The 12,130-nt window shown below is 41.8% G+C and overlaps 1 protein-coding gene across 4 annotated transcripts in view; it reads right to left on the bottom strand.

Moving 5' to 3' along the window:
• The window catches only part of si:ch211-27e6.1 (serine/threonine-protein kinase H1), a 57,719-nt gene extending 51,166 nt beyond the window's left edge, over positions 1–6,553 (bottom strand). For all 4 annotated transcript variants that reach the window (XM_067429492.1, XM_067429490.1, XM_067429493.1 and 1 more), the window contains exon 1: positions 6,404–6,553. The gene's annotated coding sequence lies outside the window, so the exon portion shown is untranslated. The remainder of the gene's footprint in view (positions 1–6,403) is intronic.
• Between the last annotated feature and the right edge of the window lie 5,577 nt (positions 6,554–12,130).

Genomic DNA, 12,130 nt, shown 5'->3' with positions numbered 1-12,130 from the left:
TCCGAATCTATTGTTTGCTTCACTTCCTGTCTCCTGAGAGACCTTTATCTGATCGATTTTTGAAGGCAGCACACATGTATCCTTTGCTGCCTTTGATATCCCACAATCCTGTGCTTTCCATTCAGTGACAGTTGAGCTGGGGGAAAAAGATGGCGTCTGAAAGTTGCGTTAGCTGGTCAGTTTGTGTGTAAATGTATGTTTTGACCAATATTTTCCACTTCAGATGTAATTTCTAGCGAGAAATTACTGATGTAGTAGTTTAATATTTGTGAAGTTCTCACCAAAGCTCGCTCTATTTTGCTGTAGATCATTAAAGTGTTATACTGCCTTAGAAGTCTGTCCGAAATTACTTTCGTGAGGTGCCTTCATGCACAAAACACTGCCTTACAAGTCATTGTCTTGTCAACAACAACTAACCCTCCGCCCACAAGAACACGCAAAATAGGGGGCGTGGTCTTGTTGTTCTCCCATGTGGAGAAGAGCACACATTCAGCGCTTGCATCTCCATGTTATGGTAAGAGGCAGGACCTTTCCGGGCAAAGTGCGCTAAGCTGCTGTCCAATCACAACACGGGAAGCGCTGGCCCAATCAGAACTCGTTATGCATTTCTGAAGGAGGGACTTCATAGAACAAGGAAATCATCAGGCCGTTTTTAGGACAGAGGAAACAGCGCTGTACAGATAAGTAAATTGTGTGAAAAATACTGTTTTTTTACACGCGAAACATGAACTCATGTTATATTGCACACTGTAAACATAATCAAAGCTTCAAAAACACGCGAAGAATGGGACCTTTAATTTCCACTGAAACAAAAAGACACATATTGAACAACTCCCATTTTTTAAAACAGCCAATAGCATTTAGTTTACATCACAGCACGTCTAAAGCCACTTAGGTTGACAAAAGCGCAATTTCCTCCTAATCTCTAAACGTTTCTCCTCCTAATCTCCTTCATATCGCTTTAAAATATAGCATTCTGTGCAGAATTCAAATGGGTCTGATATGTTTTGTGGTTCACACATATGATCCGCTCTGTGCTATTGTGTCTCTGGACTGAAACAGACTGGGTGCGCTGCGGCAGATCATGTCACACTGATGTGAAACTTCATTTGTCCCAAAGGAAAGCATTTTTACACTGTCTGAATATCTTCCTATCACCTATATAGTGCACTATGTGCCATTCACCATGTAGAAAAGCAAGTGCCCTATTTTAATGATCTGAGTGCATGGTCGGCAGCGCAAAGAGCAGGAGTTTTGCTAGTTTAAGGACGGAACAAAACGGTTGGCGCGCCAGGCACATGGTCCAAAAGGGTTGTACCTACTCTCTTAATAAGTCGTGGGTGTGTTTTTATAAACCAATCTCATCTCTCATCATCAAGTCTCATCTCCAATTCCCTTTAAAAGCCAGTTGTGCATGCAAAATGGTGGAATTTGTGAGCTGAAAGACTGAATGCTTCGCCAGAGAGGAATCCTTTTATGTAAGTTTATAGTTTATATCTTCTAAATTGTCATTGTTTTAGAGCTTATAGATAACAGTGAGGTTAACATATTTGCATGCTTAAAGCTAAAAAACAAAACAGAACATGGGAAAGCAAGTGTTTTCAATAATGTTAATAAGAAATGTTTCATGAGCATATATAGATCATGCGACACTGAAGACTGGAGTAAAAAGGAATAAATAACATTTTAAAATGTATTAGCCAAACCACCAGATGAGATCCTCTGCTATACAGGTCTCCATGTTAGTGCTCTTCTTAGAGAGGACATAAGTAAAGTAATCATTCAGAGACATTTGATATCTCAAGAAGGTCTGTTGGTGACAGCGAGGGGGAACATTACCTCAAAGTGTGTGGCTAAGGCCGTAACAAGAGTACATATTGCCATCATACGTCTTGGTGATGAAGCGGGGTGCTTCAAAGGGGTTAAAATCACTTCTCGCTGAGATGTTGCGACGATCAAGGAGTGTTTTTAATGCATTTCTTTCAATAGCCTTGACAAGCTATGACAGATTAAACCATAACATTTTAACCATTCCAATACTTTTTCTCCTACTATATTTCATTCACATTGAAAGAAAGTTTACTCAAAGGGGTAAAATTAGTCTGTAGGGAACCATTCAATTAAACACAAGAGATATGCCACTTACTGGTGGAGCTTTCAGAAATCTAATATCCGTTCTTCACATCCATCAAGCCGCAGGGCAAACTTATTTAAGCGCAGTCCCGTCCAGAGCGTAAAAAGTCTCATGCATTGAAAAGAAGCAAATTTAATTTGAAAACGGGGTTGTCAAATTACTTCAATTATACTGCACCCTGAATTTCCATCACATGGATTGCAGCGAATGGATTACGTCTCCTAATTACTGAGGCGCTTTTCAAGGGGAATGATTCCTGTCACTTTGATGTGGTTAAACTCTTCTTTTTCTCCTGTGTAAGTGCACTGGTTTCTACTGTGAAGCACTTAGCAAGAAAGTAGCTTAAATGTTTAATCATCAAACATTTGCACCTTATTTAACAAACTTGTTTGAGGACCTTCATTCCGCTGCTCTCAATATCGTGGAATGGAAGCGTTTGGGCAAGGCGAACGCAGCTGTCGAAACATGAACTGAATTTATAATCAGATGCATTAAGCAACAAGCAGGATGAGGCACAAGGAATATTTCACATGATTGTTCTCCACCAAAACTCTCAAATCTCATTCGCAGTTGTGTTCAGATTCAAAAATGGCACTTTGAACGGCACTTTGGGCATGATTAGTGAATTAGTGAATAATGACTTATTTCAGTCTGTTATGGCGTGACAGCGCTGGTGCAATATAATAAAGAGCGAAGCAAGCACATCAGCTGTGTAATTGATCTCTACGTTTTCCTCATTTTTATGCTGCCACAGAGAATGATTCTCGATAATAATTATTTACCTATAATGGTAAAAAGTTCTCTTTCACATCTTATTGCACTTAACCTGTCAAACATACACAAGGTTAAGTCAAAAACACAAAAAGTTCACTTAAACACATTTGTCTGTGAATGTAAACAGCAAGTAAAGAAATCGCATGTGCATATTAGATCTGTGCGAAAGCAGTTAATATGAATAAAACAACAAAGGAAAAACAGAAAATCACTCTTGATTGAATTAGGGCTGCACGATTAATCGAAATCGAACCGCAATCGCGATTTGGCTTGTGTGCGATTATGAAAGCTCAAAGGCTGCGATTTTAATTAAATAAATAAATGCCCAGTGTGTTAGAGAAGAGCGGCTCTGTGATAAAAGCTGCTCCGTCTGAAAGACTGCGAGTTTGAGTCCCTTATAACGTGAGTTTGAGAAAGCAACACGAGTCAAACATCTTCACAAACTAGTGAAGCGTTCATAAACCTGTTCAACAAAAGGCAACATTTAATAACGTGTTTTACCTCACTTTATATCGTCAGTCGAGTGTTTGTGAGCTGATGTGGCTTCTCATCAGAGTGAGGCAGACGATGTGTTATTTTATAGTACTCTATGTCAATCAGCACTGCATTATAATACACTTTATTATTATGAAAATACCCTTGACGGCTAGAAGAACTCAAATACACCACATTTTGCTGCAGTCATGTTTATTGTCGTCATGTTTAATCAAAGCGTCTCTATCTTCTGTTTACACAGCGTTAGCTTCACATCATGGATTTCCTGAAAACTAACGTCAAGGGGGTAATCTAGCGCTCGGAAAGCGTTCCACCCCTAGGGGCTGCCATTGCTAACCAAGCCATCACCTGCTGTTAGCATCCCATTGACTCCCATTCATTTTTGAGTCACTTTGACAGTGAATAACTTTACATCTGAGACGTTTAAAGACTCCATTTGTCCATTGTTTATTTCTAAAGAAACACGACAATGCATAAAAGGCTCTGTTACCTTGTATCTTACACTATCGCCCCGCAGAAGCTGTTTTTGTAAAAATAGGCTAATGATTGCGTCATAACCAACGCGACTCTGTCGCACAGTTGAGAAATTACCGTATAGACAGGAGGAGACGCTCGCAGGCAATCTTCTACTGTCTATGAGACAGTCGGGGGGACGTGTAGACATAAAGTCTGATAAAGTCAAGGGGGAAGAATGGGGAGAAGCCCATAGTGAGCCAAAAGCAACAGGAGAAAATATTTAAACAACGTGATTCAGCTTTCACTTTCCACAACTACTAGAAGACCTACAGCTGTCAGACAGGAGGCTCACGTCACATCTACGTCGTCAAGCTCAGTCTGAGCCTGCGCAGTTCGCTCAGCCATCAGGAAGTGAGTGCTCCTATACTGACATCACTTAACGCCGTAGAAGGCAATGGGATCCCTCCGTCCATTTCTTTTACTGTCTATGACTAACGTCCATTACTTCTCTGAGGCAAATGTGGCGTTTTCCGCTCGAGGGCGCCCTCTGGCCTTTAGTATGAATTAAAAACGTTTGGGTAATCAATAATAAGAATAATACATTTTAAAACTTAATAAACTTAAAAAATTATAAATGTGTTGGACAATCCATGTTTTTCTTCAATGTACAGGAGTTTTTTCCCCCACAGTGGATGCACAAGAGGTTCATATTTCATATTCAAGACAGACTTTAAGAATAACTCCTTAGGCTTAGACCTTTCTAACGTTTTTTAGTCATATAGGCTGTCTGCATATTAATAGGTAACCCAGCAGTTTTTTTTTTTGTGTGTAAAATGTTTTCTGTAAAATATTACAAAAATAATAATAATAATTAGTATTAGTATTATATAGTTATATTTGTTCTGACCTACTCTTTTTTATTTGTAATTATGAAAATGTTATTGTAATGGTAATTTCTTATTTTTAAAAATATTTTTTTGCAGTAATAATAATCATAATAATTATTATTAGTCACATTAATATAAAAACACAAAATATTATAAACACACACTTTTCATTTGTAAAAAAATTATAATAACAATAATCGCATTTTAAATCGCAATCGCAATTTTACCCAGAATAATCGCAATTATATATTTTCCCCAAATCGTGCAGCCCTAGATTAAATAACTTTAGTAGCTCTATTAAGAACACATTTCTTACTTGAATGCTGCTGTCTAATCTGGTGAGGAGGTTCATAAACACACGTCACACACATGTCTCTTGGGTGGGACCCTTTGGTAAGTTAAGTTTAAGCCAAGTTAAGTGGTAAGTTACTAAAACATACCATTTAGAGACTAATTACTTTTAAGATATATAAATATATAAGGTAATATAGGTGCACTTTTTGAAAGGGTATAAAAACTGTCAATGGGACGGTCCCCTTTCAAAAGGTACAGCTTTATACCTTATATTCCCTAAATGGTGCATATTAGTATCTTAAAAGTAAATGTTAGTTTATAAACGGTATGTTTTAGTAGCTTTCTGAGAGTGTATGGTCAATCCCCCCCCCCCCCCTTTTGTGTGTGTGTTTGTATGTATGTGCGTGCATGCGTGCGCATGTAGCTGTTTAAAGATTGTTCAGAAAATCAAATTTTGTGTTAAAATATAATATAAATTATGTACACATTTGAAATGAGATGAGAGTGAGAAATAATGACAGAACCTTCTTTTTTGGGTGAATGTTTGTTTTTGTAACATATGGGGACATTCCATATACGTAGTAGGGATGGCTCGATACCACAATTTTGGCTTTGGTACAGTACCACAATCTAATACCGAAGTACCGATATTAAATCGATACCACACGGTCTGATATTGGCGCGGGTATATTGCGCAAGAATGAGTACAATTATGCAAGTTTTGACTTTATAAAGTGGAAAATCACCACAAATGTTTTATTAGTAAATTAATTAGCAAAGCTTAACACATCAAATCAGTCATTTGAAAACTTTCTTGTGAGAAATAATTGCAGCAAAAATCTCTCAAAATTAGCAAATTGCTTCTGGGTTCAAAAGCCATCGCACTACACTAAAGCAATCTGCATAATCCGATTCAACATTTCACATTCGTCCCGGGATGGATAACGGAAATCATTTGAACATGCAAGCGATTTTATAGCATTTCGTAATAACAGTTACGGGAGACATGAGCACATATCAACGACACACAATCGTTAGAGCTCGCACATTACAAATTAAATTTCCTTAAACAGTCAAATACACAGAATTATGTAAAAAATCTCCGTCTTCAGTGAGTATTCACCATAGACTGTAAAAAAATAGGTGTAAACATAAACACAGTCGGTTGTGTCTAACGCGAATGTAAATAGTGCAATAGGACGCATGCAAATATTATGAGATCTAAATGTCATTGGTTGAAACGAAAGCGATTTTGTGATAACGATTTTGTGATATTCGATCTTATGTTAGGCTATGCATGTGCGCTGATCAGTGTAAAAAGAAAATGAATGTCTAAATGAGATGGTTTGAATGATCCACTGACCTGTCGATCTCTTCAGAAGTCAGGATAAGTTAGTGACAGATTGTTCTTGGCTAGGTTTGATGGTTCTTCATCAGTTTTATAAGCAAAGTAATTACAATGTCCACTTCTACTCCTCCCTTTAATAATTCGTTTTGGGCATCTTGAGTGAGATTCAACAACTGCTTTATCCATTTTGTTCGTCTATGTTTTTGTCATATTTGCCGGTTGTTTCGGGTCAGCTTGGGTAGCGCGCTGCCATCTAGTGGTGAACTTCGGAAAAGCAGCATATGCCGAAATGTGCAAAATCATGATATCGTACCGTGTTAAATAAAATATAAACCGGTATTTTTCCAGTACCGGTATACCGCGCATCCCTAATACGTAGTGGTTTTTATACTGTACAAACCATATTTTCTATCCCCTTACACTGCCTCTAACCATCACAGGAAACATTCTGCATTTTTACTTTCTAAAAAACCCTCATCCTGTATGATTTATAAGCATTTTGCAAAGTGGGCACATAGCCAATGTCCTCATATTTCACCCTCTCCTTGTAATACCCATGTCAATTTACACATTTATGTCCTCATATGTCACAAAAACATGCCCCCCCCCCACACACACACAGTGTAACATGGCTGTATATTGGAACGACATATTGCCACAACAACCATTAAGAAAGCTGATATCACAGCAGAGTGCATCTTATCACAAGAGCACAGCCTCTCTACATTACATCTCATATATTTATCTACATCTCCACTTTCCACATGCCATATTTATTTACACACCTTAACAAGATGGCAAGATCTTAGGGGTAAACTCGAGACCTGCAGTTACGCTGTTATGGCTCAAAGTGCACCAAGGTCCTTATCCACATTCACTAACCTAGTTAACCCAACAAGTAAACACACCTGGGGAAAAAGGAGTTTAGAGGTGACCTTCACACCATCTTCACTTGGATCTTGGGATTTTCCCTTTACTTTGCTCTGTGGCTCAATGTTAAATCTTTCACTATGATACCACCATGCACAACACTCGGTAATTATACATTTTTTCAAAAATACACCACTGTCCAAAAGTTTGGGATCTCTAAGATTTAAAAAAAAAATTAAGTTGATCAAAGGTGACAGTAAATACATTTATAGTGTAAAAAATATTTATATTTCAAACAAATGCTCTTCTTTTGAAGTTTACATGGTCAAAGAATCCCAAAAAAAATATTAAGCAGCACAGTTATTTTCAACATCGACAATAAGAAATGCTAAAAAATCAGACTTGCCACTACAATAAAATTTATATTATTTGTACTGTATTTTTGATCAAAAACATTACCTCAATCTTTTAAATGGTTATAAGTTATAATCAAAATTGGATGGTGAAAATTCTGTCATCATTTACTCGCCCTCATGTCGGTCCACATATTTAAGAACATACTCTCACACACGTTTGTTTTTGTGACATACGGGGACATTCAATAGGCGTAATGGTTTTACTGTACAAACCATATTTTCTATCCCCGTACACTGCCCCTGCCCCTAAACCTACCCATAACAGGAAACATTCTGCATTTTTACTTTCTAAAAAACCTCATCCTGTATGATTTATAAGCATTTTGAAAAGTGGGGACATGGCCAATGTCCTCATATTTCACCCTCTCCTTGTAATACCTATGTCATACCCATGTCATTATACACATTTGTGTCCCCCTATGTCACAAAAACATGCCACACACACACACACACACACACACACACACACACACACACACACACACACACACACACACACACACACACACACACACACACACACACACACACACACACACACACACACACACACACACACACACAGGCAGCTTTACCATTGCAATTATTTCCATTTCAATTGCACATAAGTTTAAAGTGTATGATCTGGACCCTGTCATATTTTCTTTTTCTTTTTTATCAATCGCGTGAGCCATAAACGCCTGCAACTCCCATGCAGCAGATACAGGGAAAGCACCGATCCATTTCACACTGTTAAGAGCCCTTCACAAAAATCTAACCAGCCAAACCCACACCCCCCCAGGCACCACTACTTTTTTATCCATTCAGTGGTGTGATTTATCGATTGGATACACTGGATACATCTTTTCATTCGCTCTAGTCTCTGCTCACTACCTCTGCTGTTGTCTTGCTGGTCTTCATGCTAAAGTGTCCAATGTGTGATTTATCCTAAGCCTGCTTCATCACTAAAGTTGTGGTATGTGCTGTGGTATGTGAGGAATCTCTCCCCAAATAGGCTCTCTAAAGTCTTTGAACACTTGAGAAACCACTCGCTTATGAAAGCCACTAGATAAATGTAGGGGCCTCTTGTTAAGATGTAGTTTTCTAGGTCAGAGAAGTGATGTGGTCTTGTTCAGCTCGCATCTTGAAACAAGCTGATGAAAAATAAAAGCAGAAAAAAAAGAAAAGAAAAAAAACTTGTATTGCTTCCATTTCCAGCTCTCAGTATTAAACACACATGCTCTGAGAGGTTGCTTTCTTGCCTGTTGTCTTGATTGCAGACTCCATTTGTTGGTGCAGCTGGCGCTGTCCAAAGTGCTGAACCCCGGCCGCTCATTCAAAGCCTCTGACCATGGTGCTGAAGTCAGTCATTCTCAACCAAGACCGAATCCAGCAGATTCAGGATTTTGTGCTGTTAAAGGGGACATAACACACACAGTTTTTTTTAATTCTCGTGTTAAAGGGGTTATATAATGCCATTTTTGTACAAGTTAATATGATTCTTTAGTGTCTAAATTAAAAGTTTGTAATATACTTTAATTAAAAATTCTCATTTTACCTGGTCTTGTCACAGTGTCTGGGTTGTGTTCCCTGGGTATCCACTAGATGTCCTCCTTCCCTATGATGTCTGTCACTTCATAAACTACATTTCCCATGTTCTGTCTAATCATTGCTCTCAGCTGTCCCTGGTCAGTAATTATTGCACTCAGTTTATTCCTCATTAGCATTTGTCTCTCCGTTTGTATTTATACCAGTCTGTCTTAGTATGTGGCACGGAGTCCTTGTTGATATTCACGTCCGTCTCTAGTCTTGTTCTCGCTTTGTGTCCTTGTCAAGTTTATGTTCTGGATTGATGTTTTGGTTTTGACCCCTGCATGAACTGTTTTCTCTTTTAGAATTACCCTAAATAAATGACATACCTGCACTTGGATCTCTCATCGTGTCTCTCTGTATCCCGGCCGTGACAGAAGGACTCCGTCATCTCTGAGATCCAGCGGTATGTCTGTTCATGTTTCCTCCCCAGCCACCGAGTGGGATAGGAGAAGTTTTGAGGGAACCCGCCTGGTGGTTTTCCGGGGAACCAGGGGAGGTCGTCGAGGAGGGAGTAGTCGAGAGGAGGCTCAGTACCGCTCTCAACAATGGCCTCCCTTCGATCCGGGGCTTGTAGAGGAGGGATCAGAGTCACTGTCTCACCATGGTGGACGGAGAGGGGAGAAGCGCACGTCCGCCATGGTGGCGCCACTGCCCAAGATGGCCGCAAGGCCAGCGCCACGAGGCAAGATGGACACCCCCCCAGCGCTACAGCACAAGGTGTTCGCCAGCCACATGCCACGAGGCAAGATGGCCGCCAGCCCAGCGCCACAGCCCAAGATGGCTGCCAGCCCAGTGCCACAGCACAAGGTGGTCGCCAGCCCAGCACCACAGTACAAGATGGCCACTAACTCAGCGCCAATGCCCAATATGGCCACCGGCCCAGAGCCACGGCCTAAGATGGCCGCCCATCCAGAGTCATGGCCCAAGATGGCCACCAGCCCAGTACCACTGCACAAGATGGCCGCCAGCTCAGCGTCAAGATGCAAGATGGAGGCCAGTCCAGCATCACAGCACAAGATGGCGTCTAACCCAGTGCCAATGCCAGAGATGGCCACCGATCCAGAGCCATGGCCCAAGATGGCTGTCCGTCTAGAGTCATGGCCCAAGATGGCTGCTTGCCCAGTACCTCTGCACAGGATGACAGCCACAGCTGACCTTCCAGAGTTGAGTCAGGTTCCCGTTGACCCTCCAGAGTCGGTGCTAGTCACCGTTGACCCTCCAGAGTCGGTGCTAGTCACCGTTGACCCTCCAGAGTCGGTGCTAGTCACCGTTGACCCTCCAGAGTCGGTGCTAGTCACCGTTGACCCTCCAGAGTCGGTGCTAGTCACCGTTGACCCTCCAGAGTCGGTGCTAGTCACCGTTGACCCTCCAGAGTCGGGGCTAGTCACCGTTGACCCTCCAGAGTCGGGGCTAGTCACCGTTGACCCTCCAGAGTCGGGGCTAGTCACCGTTGACCCTCCAGAGTCGGGGCTAGTCACCGAGGACCTTCCTGAGCCAAGTCAAGTCAGTGGGGATCTTCTGGAATCCAGTTTAAAAACCATGGGCGTACCAGAGACTCTTCATGTCTCTGCTGAACTACTGGAGCCTCTCCTCATCTCAGCTGGATTACCGAAGCCTCTCCATGCCTCTGTGGAACTTCCAGAGCCTCGTCACGTCTTGGCTGCTCTACCAGATTCTTTCCCCGCGTCTGTGGAACTTCCAGAGCCTCGTCACGTCTCTGCTGATCTACCAGATTCTTTCCCCGCCTCTGCGGAACTTCCAGAGCTTCGTCACGTCACGGCTGATCTACCAGAGTCTTTCCTCACCTCTGCAGAACTTCCAGAGCCTCGTCACGTCTCAGCTGATCTACCAGAGTCTTTCCTCGCCTCTGCGGAACTTCCAGAGCCTCATCACGTCTCAGTCGAACTCTCTGAGTGCCAGACTGATCCTATCGTGGCCATGGAGGCTACCCTTAACTTGTTCACGTTCTTTGTTTCAGACTTGCCCAACCAGACTTGCTCTCCAGCCAGTCCGATCCTACTGTGGTGGTCTTCGGCGCCGCCCTGGTGGGCTCCGGTTTCGACCACACGGTTGTGGTGGTCTTCTGCTCCACTCTGGGGTCCTGCCCAGTCAGCACTATCCTGGGTTCCCGAACGCCCTGATCCACCTTGATCATCTGTTGTCTTGTTTTTTTTTTTTTTTTTTTTTTTTTTCTCCCTGTCCCTGTTCCCCTCTGTGAGTCTGGCCCGCCGTCCCTTCCCCTGATCCTCCTCCGGTCCACCTCCCTCCTGGTCTCCCTGTTTTGTGTCTGCTCTTTAGTTCTCTGTTCCCCATTTACATGTTTTTTTTTTTTACCTGGCCCTCCGTCCCTCCCCCTGAGCCTCCACCTGTCCACCTCCCTCCTGGTCTTGTTTTGTTAGTCTTGTCTTGGAGCATCTGGTAGCTGCTCCGTAGTAAGGGGGTATTGTCACAGTGTCTGGGTTGTGTTCCCTGGGTATCCACTAGATGTCCTCCTTCCCTATGATGTCTGTCACTTCATAAACTACATTTCCCATGTTCTGTCTAATCATTGCTCTCAGCTGTCCCTGGTCAGTAATTATTGCACTCAGTTTATTCCTCATTAGCATTTGTCTCTCCGTTTGTATTTATACCAGTCTGTCTTAGTATGTGGCACGGAGTCCTTGTTGATATTCACGTCCGTCTCTAGTCTTGTTCTCGCTTTGTGTCCTTGTCAAGTTTATGTTCTGGATTGATGTTTTGGTTTTGACCCCTGCATGAACTGTTTTCTCTTTTAGAATTACCCTAAATAAATGACATACCTGCACTTGGATATCTCATCGTGTCTCTCTGTATCCCGGCCGTGACAGGTCTAGGTTTTCAGCAAGCCATATCAGTGCATGCGACT

The sequence above is a fragment of the Pseudorasbora parva genome, chromosome 21, assembly GCF_024679245.1.
Source record: "Pseudorasbora parva isolate DD20220531a chromosome 21, ASM2467924v1, whole genome shotgun sequence".
NCBI classification, from domain to species: domain Eukaryota; kingdom Metazoa; phylum Chordata; class Actinopteri; order Cypriniformes; family Gobionidae; genus Pseudorasbora; species Pseudorasbora parva.
This window is presented reverse-complemented; position numbering and strand designations above follow the sequence as displayed.